The sequence below is a fragment of the Megalobrama amblycephala genome, linkage group LG14, assembly GCF_018812025.1.
Source record: "Megalobrama amblycephala isolate DHTTF-2021 linkage group LG14, ASM1881202v1, whole genome shotgun sequence".
Lineage (NCBI taxonomy): Eukaryota > Metazoa > Chordata > Actinopteri > Cypriniformes > Xenocyprididae > Megalobrama > Megalobrama amblycephala.
The window spans coordinates 46,897,270-46,918,422 of NC_063057.1; the positions used below are offsets into that span (position 1 = coordinate 46,897,270).

The window sequence follows — 21,153 nt, forward strand, 5'->3', positions numbered from 1 at the left end:
ATTGACAGCTCATGTTCTTTCTGTAAACTAGCAGAGGAGACATTTGCACATCTTTTTTATGATTGCCCTGTATCCAAACAGTTTTGGTCCGACCTTGGCTCCTATATCTTCAATTCTATCAATGTTACTTATTCTTTCAGTCTAAAAGACATTATTTTTTATTATATTGATGACAAAAACAGACCCCTTGAGTACATTGTTAATTTCTTTATTTTATATGGTAAATTCTTTATTCATAAACAAAAGTTTGCAAATAATATTCCATCCTATCCCCATTTTAAAACTGAATTAATATCACTTCTCAAATCTCTTCATTACATAAATAACAAAAAATCTCAAAAATTTATAAAATATTATGAAGAAATGTTTAAAGAAAATACATGTATTTAAAAGCTTTCCTTACATGTCAATGTCTGTATGTTATTGTATCAATAATGATAGTGTATGCATTCTTATGTCATTTTATCTTGCCTTTTTTTTTTTTTTTTTTTTTTTTTTTTTTTGTATATTTGTATGTAATTCCTTGACAATGTTCTTATGTTATTGAGCATTAATAAAAGGGAAAAAAAAAAAAAAAAAAAAAAAAGAGGCGGACGTGTCGGATTCTGCAGTCGAGCGCAGTTGCTCTCCACCGACTGCGCTGACCAAAAGCACGATGGGAAACGACTTGCTGACGACACAGCTTAAAGCTTATTGGTTTAAACAACCGTGATGTATTGATCTGATTTAAAATGTTTGATTTTAAAACTCTAATATCATGTTTTTATGTGTAAAAATAATGTGTGAATATTCCCAAACTCTCTGACACAGTGATCTCTCTATGGGTTATGCGAACGTTGTCATTTATAAAAAAAATATATAAAAACATGTCTATAATTAAAGTAAAAATGATTGATACACACATCTTTCGAATGGAAATAAATAACAAGTACTTTGGGTGTATTGTTCATTATGTTTATTTTCATATAAAAGCAACAGAACTTAAATTACATCCAGTTTATCAGCAACACGGCGCATGAGTGTGAATCCCGCGATATCCGCCTTTGATCTCGTAGGTTCTGATCCACTACGAGAACAGAGAACTGTTCGTCTTGCCTGCACTTTTTTCACTCCTCCCCTAACTGCAGCCGCCTACTCTCGGCTGAACTTCAGGAGAGGCTAGGCGCATCTCAAACAAGCCTATTTTAACAGTGGCCCGCCCCTCAAAAATGAGTGATATAGCCTAGTTTTCCAAAACATGAATTTATTTACTGTCAATATTGTGACTAATTTTTTAATTAGTGTGACTAAATTATGGTTAATGGTTAGTTCACCCAAAAATGAAAATTCTGTAATTTATTACTTACCCTCATGCCGTTCCACACCCGTAAGACCTTCGTTCATTATTTTTTTTTTTGACAAGTGTTTGTCTGTCATTAGAACGGCCGCATTTGATGCAGTAAGTGCATCACATTACTTTCATCAACTTAAAGTTTATTGTAGCTATGGGCACTCACTTTTTTATGTAATTCAACCAAAATATTATGATATAAAAGAAAATTCTGTCTGACAGGCCAACATGTGTGCGGCACTCAAAAGATATTGAAGCTGCAGTGGATTCAGAATACAACCCCTTCAATATTACATAATTATACACTGTAAAATAAATTCAGACCACTCCAACTCAACATTTTCTAGTGATTGGTCACATCTAAATTTTTCAATTCGCCTAATTGAATTTACATTTGCCATTTCATAACCATAAAATTTAAACAGATATTTTAATATTTTATAAGTTGCAAAATTAAAATGAAAATGTATTACAGAAATGATTAGATATGTTTAACATGGTCAAGCAAAAATTGTAGCAAAACGATCATTTAAATGTTACTTTACTTAATTGCATTTACTCTCTCAGTTAAGACACTTGCGATTGTATTTTAAGTAAATATCACATGATCAATGAAGCGAAATTCAATGTGGATTTAAAAATACATTCCTAGCCGATCATGTCCTCGCCCCGAAAATCAGACAGATACACTAGACACGTTTCAGACTACTGTGTGCCTAATGATGATGATATAATGCTTTTTAATGAATGAAAGTAAACTGCAGTGACTAGTGATTTGCAGATAATAGAGATATTCGCGCCTTTTTTCCTACATTAAAGCACATTCCACAAACAATTCAATCCTACTGTTCATTTGCTAGTGATAAAACACCAAATATAAACATTTATTCACAAGATCAACGCACTAATCCACAAGAAACTGATTAACATGAGCTGTAACCGACTGTCATAAAACTTTGAACGACGGACACTGATGTCACTGCCACATGATAGGCTGAGGTGCCTCACATGATCCAAAGTTAACCGTTACGCTTTTCCAATGGTAAGAGATACAGACCCTCTCATCTCCCAATAATAACACAATATGCTTGTTCGAATTCATGCAGTGATGTGCAGACCGATTGGTGGCTGACTTGAAGCAGAAACAGACGTGAAGTCGGACACTTTTTTGCTTCCCGTAGTGATGCTCGTGTTACGTTTACATACTTTATCACAACCGAAGTGAAATAAAAATACAGATTTATGAGCATTAGTGGAACTGAAGGTGTGAGAATAAACACGAACATCGCTGTCATGCGGTGAATCCAGTACTTTGATGCCATACGTCACAGTCACATGCCGTCGGCGCTGTCTCAGGTCAGACAAAATTTTTAACCAGCATGCACTGCTTCAAGTCAGCCGTGATCTCTCTGCGCAGCGCTGCATGAAGTCAAACAAGCCTAATCTCTGGAGCAACTGCTGCAGCTTCACTCACTCATATTTAACTGTGATTTTCTGCTGTTACAAACACTTTAACTGGTAAAATCCTCAGAGGGGAAGTTGTGCAGTGATTATATAAGAATGGAAAGACAGTCTCAGTGAAGGATGTCCTGAATGTGCGCAGACAGTTTTTGGTCACAGAATTAGAGAATGACACTGTTCCTCCGTCATAGTCCAGCTGAACTCTCACACGCTGAAGCTTCTCTTTAACAGTAAAGACAGTCAAGTGTTGCTCTGGGGATTGTGAGCTGTATTTGCTGTTCATGTACAGCACATACCAGACATTAGACTTAAAGAAAAATTCTCCCTTCCTTTGGTTTGATGCTGTGGTTATTCCAAGAATCCAGAGTGTATTGTCACCAACCTCCACATCCCAGCAGTGTGTTCCTGAGTTAAAGCCCTCAGAACTCAGGACACATGGATAAAAGTTAATCCTCTCTGGATTATCAGGACAGTTTTTACGTTCATCACTGTACGACACACTGGTCAGATCAGTAGAGAGTGTGAGACAAGGATGTGCTGTGTTTGGATCTAGAGTCAACGGAGCTGCAGAGAGAATAACATCAGATTAGAGGATGAAATATGATGGCATTAGAAATGTAAATCACATATAAAGACTTTCTTGAAAGGGATCAATGAAATCATAACAATGGTCTCTCAGTTACTGACAGAATGGATTGATGCTTCAGGTTTAATATCAGTATTTAATAAACACTATTGTATCCTAATACGTAAGCATAGACCACGAGGAATAGACTTTTTATGGAGTTCACTGTATGATCTGATGATTTTCTGAAATACAATTCAGATTTACTTAGAAATTCAAGTGATTATATTTCTATCAAATGTTTTAGTTTATATCTGAACTATCTTTTGCACTGGTGTCAAATCTGCTGAGACTCACTGTGTTGGACAGTTTCCATCATCTTCTTCCAGACTCTGAACGACAGGTTACCCAGGTAATGTGACACATGAATCAAAGCTCCAGAACTCTTCTCTGGATCCGGCTGTGAGATCTGGACTCTGGAGGAACATTCAGGAGTCAGAACTGCAGTGAATTTGAGTTCAGATCCTCTGAGAGAAGAGATACGAGCAGCTCACTCACCTTTCCATTGTGACGGTAAAGTTCTGGAAAATATAAGAGTTTGAAAACATTTTAATATCTCATCAAACAATATTATTGTCAGTGAGTCTCTCTATACAACATTGACAAGTAGTTTTAAGCTCAAAGAATGAAGCCAGATTCATTTGTCACCTTTAGAAACGAGACGTCATTGGCTTTCATCATCTCCTCCATGTCTTTGATTGTGTGTGAAAGAGATGAGATGTGTCTGTTCATCTCCTCCAGCTTCTCCTTCATCTTCTGCTTCTTCTGCTCCTCTTCCTCCCTCAGTGCAGTGATTGTAGCTGCTTCTTCATCTCTGAGAAACTGATGAAGCTTCTCAAACTCTTCTTTAATCTGACACTCTGTTTGCTCAGCTTGAGACTGAAATCAAATCACATTCACTTCAGTCAGCTCTGTATTAAAACACACTCCACTAATGTCATTAATAAACTCTGTGTGTGTGAATGTGGAGTATTTAACTCTATATATCCTCACCTCGATGTGTTCAATTCATTCCATCATAACTTCTCTTTCATTTGTTCTCCATGTTTGAGCTTGGTTTGTAAGGATGTCATTGCTGTATTAAATTCCTCCTACAGGTTAAGATGAAAATCTGTGAAACTTATGTAGCTAAGAGGTTTAAACATTGTATGTTTGGATGCTTTTGTTGTTATATTATTTAGTAACTTGTGACATTTTTACTGATTTAAAACCAAACATGTTTTGTGCCAATGCTGTTACATTCAAGATGTGAACATCGGAGGGGTTGAAGCTCAGTGCAGAATATCAGTAGTATCCCAGATATCATGTGAATCATTGAAACAATGTTGAGTCAGTGTTGATGCGTCAGTGCTTAATTATATTTAATTAATGTTACAAAGTGATGCTGGTTTAATATCAATTTTGCACCCACAATTAATGTTGAAACAATGGTGAGATTTCAACAAATCAATGGTAATGACATTAAATCATCGTTACACTGTGATTGATTCTACATCATTGCTGTCGAATCAACACTGAAATGATCAAAAATGAAGAAATGGTAATGTTAAATCAACATTACACTATGTGTCACGATCCCCAGCTGGATTGCCCATCTTACATCAGATCTCAACATTATTTTATTTAGACATTTCCGTTGTATTTTTATTGTAGTTTGTAAACGCCCCACTAATTGGGAAACACCCACTAGTGTTCTGCAGAGATACATGCTTGCATGATCTTGTGGTCATCAACTAAAAATCACTGTTAGTTGAATGTAACTTCACCCAAGTGTGCTGTCAACTTTCATCAAAATTTTAATGCTGCTCCAACACACTTTAAACATTGTAATGTTAATTTCAACCAAAATGATAGTTTGGATCAAAACTCAACATTGTATCAATTGTCACCATGCTGTCTGGGAAGTCATGGAGATTTAGTCTGAGCAAAAATAAATTCTGGTCATATATATATAATATAAATAATACTGTTCCTATGTTTATCATTTGAAGTGAGAGACATTTGTTTTACCTTGTAAGATGAAAGCACTTCACTGATGGGTCTGAATGTGTGATTGGCGTGTTTCTCTGAGTCTCTGCACACTAAACACACAGGCTGTTTGTCCTCCAGACAGAAGAGTTTGAGTTTCTCACTGTGTGAAGCCGCAGATCTCCTCATTTCCCTCCTTTATCAATGAATCACACAAGTTTTTTAAAGCTAGAATTAATTGGAGGTTCTTGTCTTGAGGATCTTCTCCTGCAGACAGGACACTCCTGAGAATCCTTAGTTTTCCAGAACTGTTGTAGACACTCTTTACAAATACTGTGACTGCAGGACAGAAGAACAGGAACCTTGAAGATTTCACAGCAAACAGGACAAGAAAGCTCTTCCGACAGATTTTGAATCCATTTCCTCGTCTTGTAAAAGATCCAGTGATCTACAATTTACTTTCACTTTCTGAACTTTGGTTTGAAAAGTAAATAACCACTTACAATCAAAATCTAATCTGAGGTTAATTCAGAAATATACAAAAATCCTGAATATAATTTGTCCTCCTCTGTTCTTCACAACACTGACTCGTTTTAGCTTTCAGCAAAAATGAAAGCTAGAAATAATGACTCGTCACTTCCTGGTAGGTTTTGTAAGAGGGTGGAGTTTCTGAAGACAGACTGGTTGTAGTTTTACCTTTATTTTATTTGTGCTTTCAAGCATATTCTGGACTCAATGGACTGAATAAAGAATCAAGTGAGAATATGTAGTATTAAATATAAGAAAATTATAAGAGAATTTAATCCTATAAAACAAAAGTTTAATAAAATATGTATTGAGATTGAGACTCAGTGTGTGGAGGAGACACACATTTCATGATTGGATTCATGAGCTTTCAATTCAGTATCTATTCATTTTGATGTTGTTATTTTTTCTCAAGGACAAGAATCTAATGTTGTAAACTACACAGCTGATAAATGATTATTAAAGGGTAATTAATAACTGATTTGTATATAATGGATTTAAGGCAGTTTTTATAATGCTAACATTATGATAAAAAATGTTAATGGTATAAAATATAATGAATATGTAATATAGTTATTATTTTTATTTTATTTATTTGCAAAATGTTCTCTAGAGTTTATGGTCAATGAATGATTCTCTGAGGTATGTTACCCGACACATTGTTTACAAGCTGTTTATGCATGGCTGAAACACTGATTGAACGATTACATGAGACATGATACATTTCAATAATTGTACTGGTTCTTTCAAATTGCTCTTTTTTGTTGGAGAAATTACTTGCTTTCCATGCGTGTGTGTGTTTGTCATGGCTTAAAAAGTGCCATAAATAAAAGCCTAAGTATGTTTATAGTTACTGAAGACCTAAAACACAATACTTTTAAGCGAATTTTAAGGTATTTACATTTTAAGGTATTTGAAAATTTTTGACCCCACAGAAACCCTGACATAGGTTGCCACCCCCTGGTTTAGGCTATTAAAGAATAACCAAAAAATAACCTTTGCATTAAATAAATGTTCATGTTAAAGCAGCCTACTTCAGTGTAATATGTTACCATATCATCTCGCTTAACACTGAGAATTTGAATAATTGTAATGTGACAATCGGGTGCAGATATCCAATTCAGAGAAAATCATGGGTGTGGGTGGGTGGATGATTTGTATTTAACTGCAGATTCGGGTGATGTTAGAGCTGATTCACACATCTCTAATACACATTAACAGACTGTGACCCTCACATCATTTTATCGGTCACCTGAACACAGCTGTGCCAATACCTGCAGCTGCAGCTTTTGATGAGGAAGCTGATCTCAGTGCTGAACTCTTTGTTTCTTGCTTTCTAGTCGTCAGATAAAGCAAAATAATAAACATGTTTTATATTTTTAAGTGTTTGGTGTCTTTCAACAATAATGTTCAGACAATATCCATAATTTTAAAAATATTTAAATTAATGTTATTATATCAAACTCTCAAGAAAAGACTGGAAAATGTGAAATGTCTATAATTTACAATGAATTCCTATAAATAAAATGTCTGTTCTAAAATATATTTATAATTATATGTGAACTATAAAATATATGTATTCACTACAAAAGATAAGCATTTTGCAGAATGGATGCTTGTTTACAGATAATGGAAACCATTCTTAAATCAATCACACATTTACATCAAAATAAATTTTATTAAAGAAATATTTTATTTTTTTGCAATAATCTCAAGAAGGTGAAGAAATCGTTCTTCTCTTTCCTTGGCCTCTCTCTCTCTCCTTTCCTCTCTCTCGATTGCTTCTTGATGTCTTCTTTCTTCTCTTTCTCTGGCTTCTCGTTCCCGTTTTTCCTCTCGCTCTTGTCTTTCTCTTTCTCTACGTTCCTCCCTCTCCTCCATTTCCCGCCATCGTCTCTCCTCCCTCTCTGTTGCTTCTCGCTCTCTCTCAGCCTCCCTTTCCTCCATCTCTCCAGGATTAGGTCCTCAAAGTTTTTTCTTTTTGTCTCAGTTCTCTCTGGCTCTGGGCTCACTGAGGCTGATGTGGTCAAAGCAACATCTGTATCAGATGAGGCAATAAGGGAAGGTGGACTAAATGACGGTCTGCCTCCAATATCCTCATCCATGGCATCATACCACTTCCAGGATACTTCTGTGAGTTCACCATCCTCAGTGCTCTCCTCTGTCTTTGGACATTTGAGATCCTACAGAAATGTTCAAACAGAATACAAAGTCAGTCATTTTAATTACACAATTTAAATAGTCATTAACTGTTGCATTAGCAGTAACAAAATTCATCCATCTTCCTAGTGTTATTCCTGCTCATTTGCAGGGTCCGCTTCACACACACATTTTGATTTGGCACAAATTTTACGCTGAATGCCCTTCCTGATACAAACCAGCACTAACAGTGCTTGGACACATTCACACACTCCTATATTTCTGTTTAGGATTTTCCCTTTTTTTCATAAATGTTGATTTATGAAAAATTCGATTCATTTTGATTTGGCACAGGTTTTATGCCAAATTTCCTTCCTGACACGACACACAAATGTGGCTGTTACTTGGCCTTTAAGGTTTTGCTCTACAAAAGCTCTGCAAAAAGTGATCAGAAATCAAGAATCAAAGTGCTGAAATAACTGCACATTTTGTATATTATTTATATTTGTGTTAGGGCTGTCAATAGATTAAAAATTATTAAATCACGATTAATCACATGCTTCAACATATATTCAACAAATTGAACCATGAGATTGAAGATTGATTCTCACAAAACTATTTTCTGCAAGCTTTTTTCCTAGGTAAATTCAGGTATCTCTCAAAAAAAAAAAAAAAAAAAAAAAAAAAAAAAAAAAACAAATAACCAAATGATAAGGAGTCCATATAATTCATACATGTATGCACACCAGAGAAAAAAAAATCATTAAAAAAAACGTTTGTGTATTGTATGTGTACACCCAGGTGAAAAAAGTACATCTCTATAAAGTACTTAAAGTGCTCTATTTTCGCGCACTAAATTTTGTACTTAATATACTAAAAATTCTTCTTTAGTACTTCTAAAGATAATTAAGTGTACTCTTAAGTAAGTGTACTCAACTGTGCTATTTTGAGACAGCATGAAATATGAACTAAAATGTGCTTTTAATATCGTATCTCTGTATTTAAAAAATGTATTTAGATACCACTTATAGTACATTTGAACCCATAGTGTACTACAAGTGGTAACTAAATATATTTTTTAAATACAGAGATATAGTATATTAAAAGTACATTTTATTTCAATATTTCATGGTGTCTCAATAATAGCACAGTTGAGTACATTTAGATGTTCTTAAGATTATCTTAAGTACTAAAGAAGAATTTTTAGTATATCAAGTACAAAATTAGTGTGCGAAAATAGAGCACTTTAAGTATATTATAGGAAGTGTACTTATTTTTCACCTGAGCAGTGCAACAGCAAATCCAAGGATGCTGCATGTCCGATGGGCCGATACGAGTTCCTGGATTCGCACAACGAACGGTGCTTGGGCCGCACCCACACCGAAGCAGGAGCTAGAAGGAACTGACTGCCACTCCTTTGAGTACCTGCTTATCAATATTCTCTGTGCAAGGCTCGCTATTGTGCTCAACACCTCCCTCTCCTGCTGAGAGCAGAGATGCCACAAACAGCTCCCTCAGGGATTATCTACTTATGAGATAATGCCGGCACAGTTCTCATGTTCTCATCACCCACCAGAGCCCCTGGTCTCCTATACTGATGGGATATGAATGTCCACCAATTACAGGATTGAGCACTAAGGATGGTGAGGCTCACAACAGCATCTTGGAAGTGGTATGCTGCCATGGATGAGGCAATCGGAGCCAGACCTTCCATTAGTCCGCCTACCCTTATTGCCAACATTCAACGGCGATCCTGCAGGTGTTTCAGACTAGAACTCCTGAAGTCCCTGGAACAGGAAGGCCCAGACCCGGAGTCATTTCTTTAGCAGCGGATCTCGCCCTGTGTGCAGCAAAGAAGATCACCCAAGGAGTCTGGTGCATCATGGATAATGCTAGAGCAGCATCTGTGGCTCATGCGCACAGAAATGTGTGACTCCGATAAATCACAGCTGCTCAATGCCCAGTGAACCCCAAAGGCCTCTTTGGTGATGTCGTAGGGGCGTTCTCAAGACAATATTGTTGGATGGTGCAAAAACAGTCTAAAATGATGACCGACTTCCTTCCCACGTGGGCCGGGAACAGAGACCTAACAAGAAGTCCTGTTAGGGCAAGAAGTAAGTTCCCCACCAGTCCAGGCACCCAGCGGACCAGGAAGCAGGACTTGCCCAGTGCAAGAGAATGATGTCCATGGACAGAGAAGGACCGCCTTCCAAGAGAGAGTGTTTGAGTTGCAGCAATTAGAGAGAAACGTTCAAAAGTTTTACCAATGCAAAGACTTGTAATAAACACAAAAACAAACATACCCCAATATCAGAGCCCTATTTCATGGCAGTGGACTTGCCTACTTTCACATCCAGATTGCCTCTCATCACAGGCTCTTTCTGAGGTTTGCATTTGAAGGTTTCGCTTATCACTTGAAAGTCCTGTTGTTTGGACAACCTTTGGCCCCTCGTACTTTCACAAAGTGCATGAATGCAGCCTAGAGCCCTGTCAGTCCATCATTTTCTTATGAAAGATCTTGGACTCATGCTTGATGGTCGTGCATTTGTCAAAAGAGAATTCAAACTAGTCTCAATGTCCTGACCTTTTTTGCACAAGGGAGAGCCGTTCCTCTGAAAATATTTCAGAGGTTACTGGGTCTAATGGCTGCTGCAGCCTCTGTTTGCTGTCTGGGTCTGTTGCACATGAAGGGGTGGATTCTGGAATCCACTGCCGCTTCAATATATATCTTTTAAGTTATTAATCAACATTTATATTTCTGTTAAAATATTTGAATGACTTCTTCAATGTATGTTAAAGCATCCATTTTCCTCTGTACCTCTCACTGAGAGAAAAGAACATGTTATCAGTATGTTTTGGGAAAGTTTCCTGCTCAGAGCAGATCTCAGATCAACTTCAGCCTTGAAGAAGCTGTGAATTGTGTATGTGCGCTAAGTGTTTTGTGCAGGTCCCTTTGTACTGGACAACTGGCATTCTGCTTGAGACCAGCAGACGCCACATCATGACCCCAAAAGGACATCCGGTACCTAAATCTAGGGTCCCCCTCGTCATCACCGTGACGAAGGGAGATATGCTTCTTACTTTCTGTCCACGTGTGGAAAATTTCTAATCTTGTCTATTTTTCTTAGCCAATCAGAATCATCCAACCTGAAGTAATGACGTAGTTAGTTGACTCTGTTAGAGTATAATTGTTGTGGAAATGTGTATGTATGCAGAGCGGCCTACGAACTCCTTCTGAGACTTGAAGCTGGCTTCTGCTGATGAAACTGCAAACTATTCTTCATTAAGTTTTTCTTCAATTTATTTTTTTAAAACTTTGACTCCAGGTCTTTATTCAACATATCTGGTTTCAAGGGTCCTAAACTGTTTATCCCCAACACACGAGGCCACTTGCAGCTTTGGTTATAGTGCCGCATCCCGTGGAGAGCGTGGAAATCAGGGACAGCGCGCATTGTAGCAACACCCACATGCCTTGACGGGCCTAAGCCATGGCTTAACCTGAGCATGTTTGAACAGGAAATCAGTATAAGTAGAGTGGTCAGACGAAAGGTAGCCCACTGTGACAGCAGACCAGTGTTCAGTTCATGGATGAGTGCACTTTTTTATTTTTCACTTAGCCTGCAGGATCTCTTGCCATTGGTAAGAAACCATCATGTTCTCATTCGAACAGACAATACAGCGGTGGTTGGTGGCATACATCAGTCAACAGGGAGATGTTCATTCGTGCACAGTGCAGTGGATGGCACAGCGCTTTCTACTATGGGAGATCAAAGATTCCTTTTGATCCAGGCAGTGACACTGTATTTTGAAAGTGTGCATAAATTTGAGTTACATGGACTCCTTGTATCATTTGGTTATTAGGTGTCCTTTTAGTCTTCAAGTGTCCTTTTTTGGAAAGACATCTAAATGTACCTTAAAATATGCTTGCAGAAAATAGTTTGGGAAAGGTTGTTCCACATTATTAAGCAAGTCACCGTTCTCATGCAATATGTGGAATAATAATAATGAAGAATAAAGATCTTTCTGAAGATGAAAAGCATGAAATGGTGCAGTGTTGTGCAAAAGGCATGAAAACAATTAATACTGTGTGAAAACTTAATGGAGATTATTGAATTATCATAAGATTTGTGAGAGATTTAGAACACAGCAGAACTCAGGTCAGATAAAGGCTTATTAATGAAAGTTTGTAAAAAAAAAATAAAAATTTAATTGTAATAAAAGGACAGCTATAAAAAAAAAAAAAAAGAAGCCAGTGTTGAGCAGCAAACAGGTATTTGAAGCTCCTGGTCTCCATTCAGGCTGGCAGTTGTGCTTAACTCTCTGGGGTCTGAGGATTTTGGGGCCCTGGAGAAGTTTTGACATGCCCTGACATTTGTGCTTTTTTCAGTTGTTCATAAACATATTAATGGAAAAAGTGTCATTACACTGTATTCAGCACAAACTAGGCTACAAAGTTTATGCGTGGTTATTGAAAAAAAGAAAAAAAAAACGTTAAGTCACTGAAATAAAGCCAAAAAATATATATATTAAATCTGTGTTCACAAGACTTCTAGGTATTGGAGGTTGTAGACTAGAGTTTTTGCTTCAAAATGATGTAAAAAATTATGCTGCCTACTCATTCATGTAAAACAATATAGAGATTTAAATTTTGTAAGACACTTTTTGTCAAGAAGCACAGTATGCGTGGAAGCGTGAATCATCATGAATAATGGGTCAATTACACCTGAGAAGACAAATGAATCGCATGAGTTGTAATGACCTGCATAAATAATGAGCTCTTTCAGTCAGGTAGGCTGTGAAAAAACCCTCTGTGATCATGTCTCAAGCTCATCATGGTGTATATCAAACATACAGAAAAAACAGCAATATTATGAAATATTATTACAATTTAAAATAATGGTATTCTATTATATATGTTAAAATATATTGTATTTCTGTGATGCAAAGTGTCTGAACAATTATGCTACCTCTATGGCATTTCATATAGCCTTTTAGCTTAAAAACATGCACATTTGGAGAAATATTGATGGATTCTCATATGTTTGTGTCAATTTTCTATACAGAGGAGTAATATTTATTCAGTATTTACTGTCATCACTATGAATGCTGAATACTGTGTTTTCAATTCATACTTGCAGCCGGAGGGCGCTCTGTACACCTTTAGTCCACAAATTAATCTAAAGAAAAACAACCATGTGACTCTCCAGGAACTAACAGAGGCTAGATATCGCTATAACATCCAGATAAACACTTTTCAAGACAATAAATACTCGATTGAGACGATGTATGCATGTATTGACTGAGAATTTGCGTCAGAGTAGCGCTTGCTCCGTGGGCGTGCCGCATTAGTGGATAATGAGCTGAATCACGGACTTCTGACATGGCTCTCTTTTCATACAGATTATATAAACAGAGAATATTTGTTTTCGATTTGACTTACCCCGATTTAAAACCTGACATTTCAACGTTTCTTTAGACACAAGTCTAATTTTTGTGTCATTAGTATTCACTAAGTTACAGTTCATTTTCTGAGAACTATCACATTGGACTTCGTTCAGAGGGAGACGAGAGATCACGCATCATGTTAGTTTTCTTAATTTTACAAAAAGCACAACATTTTGTTTTTACTCTGAGTGTACACAAATAAAAGAAGATATTCCACAGATTAAAATGGTGTATAGCTCTTAATTGTATGCAGGGTTGCCAACTTTGGGACTTTGGCTGGAGTGAGACTTTGTAAAAATTTCAGTTTGCGCGTGTGCGCGGAGAAAATGTTTGGTAACCCTAATTTTAAAAATCAATGTCAGTCCATGTTTACTTAGTATCATTGGGGTGAAATAATTTATTTTATTTTTTGTCAGTTTTGTTACCTGACAGGGGCGGAGCCAGACATTGTAAACATTCGGGGCTTAGCCCAAATCTATATTTGTCCAAAGACATTTAAATTTTCTATTAATAGCTTTACTGACATGAAAAGAGCTTTTGTTGTCGTATTCTTGTTCAGAAAATGTACATTATTTGACACTGTCATTTGTAAAACTTTGTTGGATGTACTTCCGCTAGGGGGGTCCAGGGGCATGTCCCCCCGGAAGAAAATTTTGTACATTTTAAGGTTAAATGCATCAATCTGGTGCACTCTGGAAACTCAAAATTAAGAGCTTCAACCCATGTACAGTGTGCAAATTGAACAAAGAAACAGCATTGACTTGTACCTGGACATTAAAAAGGGTTCAAACATTTTTTTTTTTTTACAATACTTTTGTACTCATTTCTTTTTAAAAGATATATCTTTGAGCTTTTATTTTGATCACCAGCTGATCGCGTGCGCAAATGCGCTCACTTCTCTTTAAATCACGCAGCACAGACAGACTGTATATATACTTAATCACTGTCTTTTGCTGTTAAAGGCACAAAGCCATATCACAGTTTCGATTTTAGTTCGTTGGCAAACGTAGTATGTTTTAAATTTTCAGTTCATTATGAAACGGTGGCGGCAGCAGAGGGTCATTAATGGAAAACACTGAATGAATGTATAGCTGATAAATGTGCTAAAGTTGTCATATCGGTTGTTATATAACAAAACGTATATAACGTACTCGGTTACTTACGTAACCTCGGTTCCCTGAGAGATAAGGGAACGAGTATTGCGTTGCAAACGCTATGAGAAAACTCCTTTTCTCAAGAAAATAACGGCCATGGTGTGTAAAGCAGAAGCAGCCTGGCCAGCGGCGGAGTGTGCACGATCCGGGAGTGCTGAAGACGTTCTGCGCGGCTTTGATGGGTGCGCGGCCACAAATGGGCGGCGACCGCTTCTTCCAGTGGCAGGAGCTTCAGCCTAATCTGTCATTAATACAATGTGGTAATACTTCTGTCATTAATACAATGTGGTCTAGTCATCAACAGAAAGTAAGAGATTGAGAGGGGAGAAAAATGGATTTTGGCGTGACATTTCTTGCACGTGCGTGAGAGCGTGAGATTGATGCTGAAAGCGTGAGTGTCACGCCAGATGCGTGAGAGTTGGCAACCCTGTTGTATGTGCAACATTGACGGAGTATTTTGAGTCTCTTTCACACTGGTAAGAAAAAACCGAGGTGGTATCGCCGGTGTGATCGCCGACCCGAGGGAGTTAAATATGCATTTCAGCCACCACTAACCAAACCTCACAAAGAGAAACATTTACAGTGGGTTTAGAAATACATAAAGACTCATTTAAATAAATAGTTTTATTCACTGACGAATCCCGTACTACAATAGATGGTCTAAATGGATAGATTCCTGGATGGTTGTTGAATGGCCACCACATTCCAACAAGACTGCGACGTCAGCAAGGAGCTGGCGTGTGATGACTTGGGCTCGAATATTGGGAAGTGAGATGGAAGGTCCCTTTAGGGTCTCTGAGGGTGTCATAATGACATTTGCAAGATATGTAGAATTCATAGCTGGCCATTTTCAGCTATGGTATAAAAAGGAGGATAGTGCCTTCTGAAATACAATGCACTATGCACTATCCCATGCTGCAAAAAAACACCACAGCAATAAAACGGTTTGAAAATTTATTTCTAAACCCACTGTAAATGTTTCTCTTTGTGAGGTTTGGAGTGGCTAAAATGCATCTTTACGCACAACTGCCAGCCTGCATGGAGAGCTTCTTGAGACTCCAGAGACACCAGCAGCTTCAAATATCTGTTTGCTGCTCAACACTGGCTTTTTAATAGCTGCCCTTTTAATAAAATTAATGTTTTTGACAGGAAATTTCCTTAATAAGCCTTTATCTGACAGAGTTCTGCTGTTTTCTAAATCACTCACAAATCGTATGATAGTTCAATAATCTCCATTCAGTTTCACAAAATATTAGTTGTTTTCATGCCTTTTGCACAACATTGGACCATTTCATGCTTTTCATCTTCAGAAAGATCTTTCTTCCTCCCCATATTGCATGAGAACTGCTTAATAATGTGGAACAATCTCTAAGTAGGGTTTCCATTTACCTAAGTAGACCTGGCAAATTATTTTGTCTGAGATTGATACCAGTTATCTTAAAAGACATGGATAAATAAACAAACACTTTCTTAGAAAAACTAAAATCTGAATGTTTATTATACTGAAATCGTATTGATGTGTCACTTGCATAATAATTTGGAACACAGTGTAAATATATAACTGACACAAATAATACATTTGGCCAGTTTGAGACTTTGGAAAGACCAGGTTCTCCATTTTGTCAAAGCAGACGGTGAAAGTATCGTCCACTTAGTTTGTCATAAAATTGACGGGCACAGCAACAGTGTAGTGTGTACAGGAGAATCATAGTGGCTTGCTCTACAAGAAAAAGACTGTGTGTATTCAAACCTGCTCCCCCTTTGCAGTGTCCTCTTCTTGCCTGGAACCACCACGATTTTCAGGACGTGGTTTGCCGTTCTCAAACCAGTACTTTGCAATGCCTTGGACTCTATCTTTCTTGACACCTGAAATGAAAATAAAGAGGAATATTCAAAATGTCAGAAATAAACTGGGAAAGAGTGAACTACACAATCATATTTGAGATTAAAAACAGCCTATTGTGTTAGAAAAAAGTATCTGTTATCCATGTAATATTTATTTTTTTTATCTATCAAATATATTTATCTATTTATGTATCCGCTGGCTGTGAAATTTCCTAAACATGAATCAAACCAATCACGCACATATTACCAACAAATGACAAGATCAATCATGCCCGTGTCTTTTTTTTTCTTCTTTTAAGTCATCTAATTAAAATGTTTTGGAGCCAGTTTGGGGCTAAATTGCAGATATTCATCAAATTATGACTGCTAAAAAAAATACCAATACTGTGCACCTATTGAAAACGCACTGAACTACACTATAAAGGTCATAATAAAACTTGTAATAACTGTCAAAATAACTACTTTACTTTAATTTTTTGGGTGAACTAACCCTTTAAGATTAATAATGTCATTAATTACTCAACCTCATGTCGTTCTACACCCGCAAGATCTTTGTTTATCTTCGGAACACAAATTAAGATATTTTTTATTAAAATTTGATGGCTCGTTTTTTTTTTTGTTTTTGGCGCACAAAGTATTCTCATCGCCCTTCATAATATTAAGGTAGAACCACTGGACTCACATGACCTGTTTTAAATATGTCTTTAGTAGCTTTCTGGATCTTGAGAGGTTCAGTGACATTGCTGTCTATGGAGGCCTCACTTAGCCATCTGATTTCATCAAAAATATCTTAATTCGTGTCCTTTAAGGCAATGTGCAAACAAATGGAACCGAAAATATTAGTGCAGCCTCCTTAAATCTCAACTTGTTTAATGGATTATTTCAAAAAATACTTTCAATGTTAAGCATAAACTGCAACAGTTTACATGTTCAAAACAATGCATTGTTGGTGTAATATATTAAATCATCCGAGTTACTTTGCCTGATTGATTACAGGCATTCACATAAATAGGTAAGGACACAGCAAAGCAAACATAAGCAAATAACCTATGCTAGCCTAGGCTAATACAACTTTTTACTGTTTAGCTCTTTTGTATTATTTTTAAGACTTTAAAATGTATTGAATAATTTGATTAGTAACCAACTTCATTGTCATGGCTACAGTACAGCAGTGTTGACAATAATGCCTGAAACAAACTTCTACAAATATATCTGTGGCCTAATAAAAAGTATATAAGCTAGCCTGGTGTGAGTTTTCTGTGTCATCCTTTTTTTGTGTGTGATTATTTTGTAGATAGCCAGTGTTTTTCAGCTTCATCAGTAAGGCTCAGACACCCTTTATCAACACCAAACTAAATGTTTTCTCATAGTTTACTGGACATCATGTAGAAGTAAATGCTCAAAGTACATGCAATTAACTACATACCATTCATAACAACAGTGCACCTTTTGAGCTTTGTTCTGATGACAGTCTTTTTGGACATAGGTCAACAGCTACTTAAAGGGTTAGTCCCCCCAAAAATTAAAATAATGTCATTAATTACCCAACCCTCATGTTGTTCCACACCCGTAAGACCTTCGTTCATCTTCAGAACACAAATTAAGATATTTTTGATAATCCGATGGCTCAGTGAGGCCTCTATAATCAACAATGCCATTGAACCTCTCAAGATCCATAAAAGTTACTAAATACATTTAAATTTGTTTATGTGACTACAGTGGTTCTACCTTAATATTATAAAGTGATGAGAATACTTTTTGTGCACCAAAAAAACAAAACTTTTCAACAATATATAGTGATGGGCCGATTTCAAAACACTGCTTCGGAGCTTTACGAATCGAGTAGTTTAGCCGTTTGATCCAAATCACTGATTCGATTTGTAAAGCTCCAAAGCAGTTTTTTGAAATCGGCCCATCACAATATTGTCGAAAAGTCTTTATTTTGTTTTTTGGTGCGCAAAAAGTATTCTCGTCGCTTTATAATATTAAGGTACAACCACTGAACTCACATGAACTGTTTTAAATATGTTTTTAGTACCTTTATGGATCTTGAGATTTTCAATGGCATTGTTGTCTATAGAGGCCTCACTGAGCCATCGGATTTCATCAAAAATATCTTAATTTGTGTTCTGAAGATGATTGAAGGCCTTACACAGGTGTGGAACAACATGAGGGTGAGTAATTAATGACATTATTTAAATTTTTGGGTGAACTAACCCTTTAAAACAGGATACTATTTTTCAATTGGGATTGATAAAACTATTAATTTCATCCTTACCAATGTCATAATATGTTTTTGTTTTGCCTTTGTGATGTTTCCACATTATATTCATCATCTTGTAAAGCCATAAACTCCAATAATCTTTTGGAAACTGTGTGTTTTTAACCACACAAAAAGAACTTCAGCTCAGTTTGAACGAAGCAGAATACAGTTCCTTTCAGAGGTACCAAATGAATTTGATCAATCTGATATTATTCTGCAGAAATAACACTGATTGTGAAAATGTAATTTATATAAAAACCATGCAAAACTAAAAGAAAATTGTTATAAGATAAAAAAAATCTTACTTACAGAAAATGCTGAGGAATGAAGCTTGGCAGACGGGAACTTTGGTTTGGTCTTCCTTTAAGACGGCATACTTCACAGTCATTTCTCTCTGTCTCCTCTTGTCGGCTTCTACAGCACTCGGTCTCCTCCGCTTGCACTGCATGATGTCCAAGTGAGACAGAAGGATTGCGTCTTGTTTCACTTTGTCGTGGGTGGAATAGAGCTGGTCTTTGATGTAGGTAATGTCCGTTTCTGTCAGAGTCACAGCAGCACACGACACGCTGTTGTGTTTACACGCTATTCGCGAAATCTTCTCATTGCCACTGTAACGTTTTTCTTTAGCCAGAGAACGCGCAGAACTACGTTTTCTTTTGCCAGTGACTGAAACTAACACATGTTCATCCATTTCATCATATTCTATCTTAAACTCCATCTTGTTTAGTTAAAAATATCTTTAAACAGTATAAACACTTGCAGCTTGACGACTGAAAGCCGGCCCTCATGCACGCCGTGGTTCATCTTGAAATCATATGATTCGATTCGCGTCTTCTGATTGGTTGTGTTAGAGGCTTTTGCTGGCAAAGGGAAGTGACGTTTAGAGGATTCTGCCACCGAACCAGTATTTCTGAATGAACTGAGGCTGGGATTTAGCGGATTTATGCTGAAGTATTTGATAAATGTATGTTTGGTGAGCTTTCTGGGTTTTTTTTTAATTCAAAGAACAATAACATACAGTGTGTCAAGAAACAATATCAAAAAGGAAAAGAAGAAGATAAAGAAAAGCACAAATTACAAAAAATAAAACAGAGTGCCAGGGGGAAGTAAATATAAAAGTTCAAAACATAGATAGAAAATATATACATAGTCAACAAAATCATAAAATTTGTTTTCTTATTGGTAAATTTGCAGTTATGAATGTGAAATTTGGTTAACAACAGGGCCGGGTCTAGGGGGGGCTAGGGGGGGCATTGCCCCCCAGAATTTCCTTGTGCCCCCCCAAAAATGAATAAGCCTACATAAACATTAAAAACGTCTTATCTATTGAATAAGGATCGGCCACTTTAAATCACAGAAAAAAAAGTGAATATTATGCTTATAATGATATTTAATCTCACAAAAATGGACTTAAAATCCAAAAACATGCAAACTGGGAAGTAACGAACATTAATCAGAAAACACGTCGAAAACAAGTGTACACCTAATCTTCAAGCAAGTAGCCTAAAAAAAATATCACAATGAGGATCACATCTGCATCAGCCGAACATATTTTCTGCATGCTGAGATAGCTGTCAGCGAACATTTCCTCAGTAATTTCGTTAACAATGAATAGTTTGAACATTATATCCAGGGGCGGCGCTAGGGGTGGGCTAAGGGGCTGGAACCCCAAATGTTTTTCCAAAAGCCCTGAATCTTTCAGGTTTGAGGTTTCTGTGCTGCGTGTTTTAAAGAGAAGTGTGCATCCGAAAATACAATGTAGACTGAGACTCTATATCACAACTAAAAAGATGTTTGAGCCCTCTTTCATGACCAGGTACAAGTCAATGCTGTTTCTTTGTTCCATTTGCACTCTGTACATGGGTTGAAGCTCTCAGTTTTGAGCTTCCAAAGTGCACCAGACTGATGCATTTAACCTTAAAATACACAAAAATTTCTTACCGGGGGGGCATGCCCCCGGACCCCCCTAGATGATGATATATAATGTACATTTTGTGAACTTTAACCAAGAATACTACAAAAAACGCTCCTTTCATGTCAGTAAATTAAAATGTCATTGGACAAATATAGATTTCGGTTAAGCCCCGAATGTTTACAATGTCTGGCTCCGCCCCTTATTATGTCCATAAATAATTCACATGGCCTACATAGCCAGTACAAATAAGGCTATAGCCTATAATTTGTTAGCCACAAGACGATTCTTGATGAATCAAAAAAACAAAAAGTTAGCTATGAATATTAGCCTAGAAAATGCTGCCCTACCAAAATTTGTGATTGCCCCCCCAGTCCAGCAAGCCTAGTACCGGGCCTGGTTAACAATATAAGTAAATTAATTAAGTAAAAGAACTGTTTAGTCAGTAAAACCAAAGAGTACGTTTTCCCACAAGAGTGTAAGACT

The 21,153-nt window shown here is 36.8% G+C and overlaps 1 pseudogene; it reads right to left on the minus strand.

Moving 5' to 3' along the window:
* Positions 1–1,099: 1,099 nt before the first annotated feature.
* Positions 1,100–19,864, minus strand: LOC125244522 (annotated as a pseudogene).
* Between the last annotated feature and the right edge of the window lie 1,289 nt (positions 19,865–21,153).